The 7,836-nt window shown below is 40.7% G+C and overlaps 1 non-coding gene across 1 annotated transcript; it reads left to right on the top strand.

Annotated features, from left to right (window-relative positions):
• The first annotated feature begins 257 nt into the window (after positions 1–257).
• Positions 258–360, top strand: LOC115831702. The gene has a single exon (XR_004027207.1). It is a non-coding gene; the product is annotated as a U6 spliceosomal RNA (small nuclear RNA).
• Positions 361–7,836: the final 7,476 nt, after the last annotated feature.

Genomic DNA, 7,836 nt, shown 5'->3' with positions numbered 1-7,836 from the left:
ATACGCAAACACACAATATGTGGTCCAGGTGATTTTACAAGTTAGCTCTACCAAACATTCAACAAAGAGATAACCAATTTCATGCAAACGATTCCAAAGAACAGGAAAAGAAGTAAAACCTTCAAACTATTTTATGAGGTAAATATAACCTTGATACCAAAAAGAAACAAGAAAAATATAAGAAAGGAAAATTACAGCACAATCTCACTTTTTAACAATTTGAGATGCAATAATCGTAAATAAAATATTTTCAAACCAAGCACTCGCTACACATGTACTAAAATTAGAACAACACAGAGTAGATTAGCATGGTCCCTGTGCAGGGATGATACACACATTCGTGAAGGATTCCGTATTTTTTCATCTCACCCCAGTTAAAATGGCTTCTACGCAAAAGTCAAGCAATAACAAATGCTGGTGAGAATGTGGAGAAAAGGGAACCCTCGAACACTGTTGGTGGGAATGTAAATTAGTACAACCACTAAGGAAAACAGTTTGGAGATTCCTCAAAAAACTAAAAACAGCAATCCCACTGCTGGGTATATTCCCAAAAGAAAGGAAAATAGTACATTGAAGAGATATCTGCACTCCTATGTTTGTTGCAGCACTATTCACAATAGCTAAGATTCAGAGTGTCAATTAACGGATGAATGTATAAAGAAAATGTGGTACATATACACAATGGAGTACATTCAGTCATAAAAAAGACTGAGATCCAGTCATTCGCAACAACATGGATGGAACTGGAGGTCATTATGTTAAGTGAAATAAGCCAGGCATGGAAAGACAGACATCGCATGTTCTCATTTATTTGTGGGATCTAAAAATCAAAACAACTGCACTCATGAACGTAAAGGATGGTTACCAGAGGCTAGATGGTAGTCGGGGGCTGATGGGGACGTGGTGATGGTTAATGCATACAAAAAAATAGAAAGAATGAATAAGGGCTAAGGGCTGGGCATGGTGGTTCACACCTGTAATCCTCATCTCTACTAAAAATACAAAAATTAGCTGGGCGTGGTGCCGTGTGCCTGTAGTCCCAGCTACTTGCAGGCTGAGGCAGGAGAATTGCTTGAACCCGGGAGGTGGAGGTTGCAGTGAGCTGAGATCATGCACTGCACTCCAGCCTGGGTGACAGAGCTGCGATTTTGATAGCACAACAGGGTGAGTATAGTCAATAATAACTTAACTGTACATTTTAAATTAAAGAGTGTAATTGAATTGTTTGTAACTCAAAGGATGAAAGCTTGAGGGGATGGATACCCCATTCTCCATGACATGCTTATTTTACATTGCATGCCTGTATCAAAACATCTCATGTACCCCATAAATATATACCTACTCTGTACCCACAAAAATTAAAAATTAAAAAAAATTTCTTTTAAGTTCACAAACCAATACAGCATTTTGTACTAAATAACAACCAACATAAACCAGCGAGGCTTATTTCACGAATAAAAGGATGGTTTAACATTAGAAAATCTGTTAATATAATTAACAGGAATAGATCAAAAAGGGAAATTACATATAGAAAAATTATTTGAAAAAACTGAGGGCTGGGTGTGTATCCATTTGTGATCTATGCTATGGTTTGACTGTCTCTGCCAAAATTCATGTCGGAACCTTAATTCTCAGTGCATCAATATTGGGAGGTGGTACCTTTAAGAGGTGATTACTTTATTACTATAGATTAATATCTTTCTCTAGAGACTCAGTTAGTTCTTGGGAATGGATTCATTTCCCCAAGCAGGCTTTGTTTTTGTTTTTGTTTCTGAGACAGGGTCTCGTTGTGTCACCCAGGCTGGAGTGCAGTGGTACAATCATAGCTCACTGCAGCCTCAAATTTCCAGGCTCAAGTGATCCTCCTGTCTTAGCCTGTAGAGTAACTGGGACTACAGGTGCACACCACCACACCTGGCTAGTTTTTTTTTAATTTTGTGTAGAGATGAGGTTTTGCCATGTTACCTAGGCTGGTCTCAAACTCCTGAACTCAAGCAGTCCACCTGCCTCAGCCTCCCAAAGTGCTCCCAAAGGGATTACAGGTGTAAGCCACCACGCCCAGCCTAGCAGGTAGTTATAAAGCAAGGTTGCCTTTCATGTTTGGTCTCTCAGCACATACCCACTTCCCCTGCCACTTTCCCACCATGTTATGACCCAGCACAAGGCCCTCACCAGAAGCCACCCAGATACTGGTGCCATGCCTCTTAGACTTCCCAGCTTCCAGAACCATGAGTCAAGTAAACCTCTTTTCTTTACAAATTACCCATTCTCAGGGATTCTATTATAACAACACGAAATGGACTAAGACTATATATATAAATAGACATTTTTTAAATTCTTAGCAAACTAAGACTTGAAAAAAAACTTTATAACTTTAAAAGGGTGTATCTATAAAAACTTAAAGCAAACATCATACTTCATGGGCAAAATTCTCCTCAAAGCATTCTCTTCAAAGTTAGGATCAAGAGCTGCCTATTCTTACCTCCTCTATTGACCATTATTCTGGGGTCATAGCCAGTGTGTAAAGACTAGAAAGAAAATCAAAGCTGAAAAGTCTTGAAAGGAAAAAACGAAACTGTCATTCTCTATAGTTTATAGCATTGTCCAGAAAGAAAATCCAAGAGGAGGCCAGCATGCCCATAGTCCAGCTACTCAGGAGGCTAAGGTGGGAGGCTTGCTTAGGCTCAGGAGTCCAAACTTGCAGTGAGCTATAATCATGCCACTGCACTCCAGCCTGGGAGATAGAGTGAGACCCTGTTTCTTAAAAAAAAAAAAAAAAAAATCCAAGAACAGCGCTTTAGAAAAGTGAGAAAAGTCTGGGTGCATTTGCTTATGTCTGTAATCCCAGCACTTTGGGAGGCTGAGGTGGGCAGCTCCCTTGAGGCCAAAAGTTTGAAACCATCCTGGCCAACATGGCGAAACTCCGTCTTTACTAAAAATACAAAAATTAGCCAGGTGTAGTGGCACACACCTGTAGTCCCAGCTACTCAGGAGGCTGAGGCAAGAGAATCACTTGAACCTGGGTGGCGGAGGTTGCAGTGAGCTGAGATCGTGCCATTGCAGACAGAATGAGACCCTGTCTGAAAAAAACAAAAAAAAAGTGAGAAAAGCGCTAGATAAACTATTCGTGTGCAAAAATCAACTGTGCTCCTATAATAAGCACGAGTGATTTTAAAATATAATTTTTTAAAAATTTCATTTACTATAGCCAAAAACCTATAAGATACCTAAAAATGAATTCAACAAAAGTTATACAAAATATTTCCAGAGAAAAACATGTGTAACTTTATTAAGACTTAAAAAACTAAAAAAAAAAAAAAATAGAGAAATTATGTTCATGAATAGGAAGTCCCAGGTTCATAAAGATGGCAAACCTCTCTCCAAATAGTGGATCAACATAATGCAAATGCAGACGAAATTTCAACTCCATATGTGCGTGCACACGATCTGACAAACTGCTCTTACAATTTATATGGAGGAGCTCAGGCCCTAAGAAAAGTCAATTTTGGAGAACAAAGTGGGATGGCTTACCCTATGAGATAGCAGGACATTTTATAAATTATAGTAATTAGCACAGTGTGGTATTGGCATAGGGATAGAAAAATAAACCGATGGCACAGAACTGAGCCCAGAAACAGGTCTAAGTCTTTGAGGAAAGCTCGTCTATGGCAGAGATGGTATTACAATTGAGGCTGGGAAGGGGTGATAGTCTAGTCAATAATAATGTTGGAAATATTGGTTCCTCGAATGAGGAAGAGAGGGAAAAAATAGATTCTTACATCACACAATAGACAAAAAGCAATTTCAGGTGAATTAAAGACCCAAATGTGAAAAGCAAAGTTTAAAACTTCTAGAAGAAATCATAGAAAAAATATCTGTATTACTTCAGAGAAAGATTTTTTTTTTTTTTGAGACAGAGTCTAACTCTGTCACCCAGGCTGGAGTGCAGTGGTGCAATATCGGCTGACTGCAACTTCTGCCTCCTGGGCTCAAGCAATTCTCTTGCCTCAGCCTCCTAAGTAGGTGGGATTACAGGTGCACGCCACCACGCCCGGCTAATTTTTGTATTTTTTGTAGAGATGGGCCATGTTGGCCAGGCTGGTCTTGAACTCTTGACCTCAAATGATTCACCTGCCTTGGCCTCCCAAAATGCTGGAATCACAGGTGTGAGCCACCGCACCCGGCCAGAAAAAAGATTTTTTTGTTTTTTGTTTTTGTTTTGAGACGGAGTCTCGCTCTGTCACCCAGGCTGAAGTGCAGTGGTGCTATCTCGGCTCACTGCAATCTCTGCCTCCTGGGTTCACACCATTCTCTCTCTTCAGCCTCTGAGTAGCTGGGACTACAAGAGCTTATGACCACGCCTAGCTAATTTTTTGTATTTTTAGTAGAGATGGGGTTTCACCATATTAGCCAGGATGGTCTCGATCTCCTGACCTCGTGATCTGCCCGCCTCGGCCTCCCAAAGTGCTGGGATTACAGGCCGGGCCCAGGAAAAGATTTTTTAAGTAATCATAAAGCCAAAAGGAAAAGATTGTTAAATCTGATGACAGACAATGTCCTTAACAGAGTGAAAAGATGAAGCATGGTGTTTCTTATAAAGTTAAATATGCACCATCCCTATGATCCAGCAGTTCCACTTTGAGGTATTTACCCAAGAGAAATGAAAGCACGTGTCCACAAAAAGACAGGTACGAGGATGTTTATAGCCATTTTCCTCACAGTGGCCAAAACCTGAAACAATCTACATGTCCAGCAACAGGAGAATGGATAAACACATTGTGGTGTATTCATACAATGGAAATCTGCTTAACAATAAACATGAAATCTACATAACAACGTAGATGAATCTGAAAAACATTATGCTGAGCACAAGAAGCCAGACGCACTTACTATATTCTTTCTATTACATTAACTTCTAAATCAGGCAAAATTACTATATATTCATAGTAAAAGAAGTCAAGCCAGTAGTTGTCAGGGAAAGGGCACGAAAGGCCTTGCTAGGATGGTGGAAGTGTTCTATAACATGACAGAGGAGTGGGTTCATAGCTGCATGTATTTGTCAAAAGCCATCAAACTAGGAAGGGCATGGTGGCTTATGCCTGTAATCCCAGAACTTTGGGAGGCCGAGGTGGGTGGATCACCTGAGGTCAGGAGTTCGAGATGAGCCTGACCAACATAGTGAAACCCCATCTCTACTAAAAATACAAAATTAGCTGGGCGTGGTGGTGCATGCCTGTAATCTCAGCTACTTGGGAGGCTGAGGCGGGAGAATCGCTTGAACCTGGGAGGCAGATGTTGCAATGAGTGAAGATCGTGCCATTGCATTACAGCCTGGGCAATAAGAACGAAACTCTGTCTCAAAACAAAATGAAACAAAAAAACAAAAACAAAAAGCCATCAAACTGTAGCAATTAAGATTTGTGTATTTAACTGTATTTAAAAAATCAGCCGGGCATGGTGGCTCATGCCTGTAATCCCAGCACTTTGGGAGGCCGAGGCGGGCGGATCACGAGGTCAGGAGATTGAGACCATCCTGGCTAACACCATGAAACCCCGTCTCTACTAAAAATAGAAAAAATTAGCCGGGTGTGATGGCGGGCACCTGTAGTCCCAGTGACTCGGGAGGCTGAGGCAGGAGAATGGCATAAACCCGGGAGGCAGAGCTTACAGTGAGCCGAGATCACACCACTGCACTCCAGCCTGGGCAACAGAGCAAAACTTTGTCTCAAAAAAAAAAAAAAAAAATCTCTGAAATCCACTCCGCCAACCCACCACAAAAAGACAAACTATAGTCTGGGAAAAGGCATTTGCCTGATAAGAGATTCATGTGCAAAATCCACAAAGAACTGCCACAAATCAATTCTGAGGAAAAAATTGTCAAATAGAATAGTCAGAAGAATACAAACAGGGAATTTACAGAAGAGAAAACATTTGGAAAGATGCTCAACCTCACCACTAATCAGGAAAGTAACACAATAGCACTTCATACCCATTGGATTCACAAAATTGTTGAAATCTAAGGATACTAAACACTGGTGAGACCGTGGAGCAACTGGAATTCAGATAGCGTACTCTGCTTGTGGGAATGTGGACAGGCAGCGCCTAGGAAAAGTGAAGAGGTCCCTCGCTTGTGATCCAGCCATTCCTGGCAGGTGTGTCTTTAGCTGGGGGGCATTTGTATCTCTCATATGTGCACAAGGGGAACCCTCACTGCACCTCTGTTTGTAACAACAACAACAACAAAAATGGAGGATGGGCAGAAATACAAAAAAGAAAACACGGAGGCCATGTGTGGTGGTTTGCCCCTGTAATCCCAGCACTTTGGGAGGCCAAGGTGGGCAGATCACAAGGTCAGGAGTTCAAGACCAGCCTGGCCAACATGATGAAACCCCATTTCTACAAAAAATACAAAAATTAGCCAGGCATAGTAGTGCACACCTGTAATTCCTGCTACTCGGGAGGCTGAGGGAAGAGAATTGAATCTGGGAGGCGGAGGTTGCAGTGAGCCAAGATCGTGCCATTGCACTCTAGCTCTGGGTGACAGGGGAAGACACAATCTCGGCAAAAAAAAAAAAAAAAAAAAAAATTAGCCAGTTGTGGTGGCAGATCCCTGTAATCCCAGCTACTTGGAGGCTGAGGCAGGAAAATTGCTTGAATCCTGGAGGCGGAGGTTGCAGTAAGCGAAGATAACACCACTGTATTCCAGCCTGGGCGACAGAGACTCCGTCTAAAAAAAAAAAAAAAACACACATATGGGTCTGGGGAAAGGCAAACTAAATGGCTATCATGTCTATCAACAGGGGAATGGATACAGTATGGTATGTCCATGTAACAGAATAAAAATCATCAGTGAAAATGAATTACAGGGTACACAAAATGTCACAACAAAATGTTTTAAAAAACAGGTTACAGTAGACTACAAATTGTATGTTTCCATTTATATAAAGTTCAAAAACACAGCAAAACTAAACAATATATTGTTTAGGGATACAAATATATTTGGTATAAGTATAAAGAAAGCATGAAAATCACATACACAATTCAGGATAACGGTTACTGAGGAAAGGGGAGGGGCTAAGGAGGGCCTCAGACTTTCAAATGAATGGTTATATTCTTTTTCCTAAATTGAGTGGTGGGTATGCAGGTATTTGCTGTTTTCGCTAATCCTTAGACACTGCACATATTTTATAAATATATCTAAATATTTACACATGTAATGACAACAAGTTTTACAGATGCGCATTGAAACTTAGAAGCCTTCAATCATGTTTATATCTTCAAAAAAACATCTGAAGCAAATATGGCAAGTGGTAAGATTGGACAAAGTTGGGTCGTGGATAACAGGTGTTCATTAGTCTTTTAAAATATATAATAGGGGCTGGGCACGATGGCTCACGCCTGTAATCCCAGCACTTTGGGAGACTAAGGCAGGCGGATCACCTGAGGTCAGGAGTTAGAGAGCAGCCTGTCTAACATGGTGAAACCCCATCTCTACTAAAAATACAAAATTAGCCAGGCATGGTAGTGCATGCCTGTAACCCCAGCTACTTGGGAGGCTGAGACAGAAGAATTACTTGAACCTGGGAAGTGGAGGTTGCAATGAGCCAAGATTGTGCCATTGCACTCCAGCCTGGGTGACAAGAGTGAAACTCCATCTCAAAATAAATAAATAAATAAATAAATAAACAAATAGATAAATAATTTTTAGTAGCAAATGTTCTTTAAAAAGAAAAACAATATCCCTATTTGAAGATAAAGATTTCTCTGTTCTCATTAGTTTCCAGCCTGGTGGGGGAGCTTAAGACAATAATCAAATAATGGTTTTTATGAAATATA

Source organism: Nomascus leucogenys, chromosome 19, assembly GCF_006542625.1.
Source record: "Nomascus leucogenys isolate Asia chromosome 19, Asia_NLE_v1, whole genome shotgun sequence".
Lineage (NCBI taxonomy): Eukaryota > Metazoa > Chordata > Mammalia > Primates > Hylobatidae > Nomascus > Nomascus leucogenys.
The sequence above is the reverse complement of the archived record's forward strand: the minus strand, read 5'-3'. Positions and strand labels throughout refer to the sequence as shown.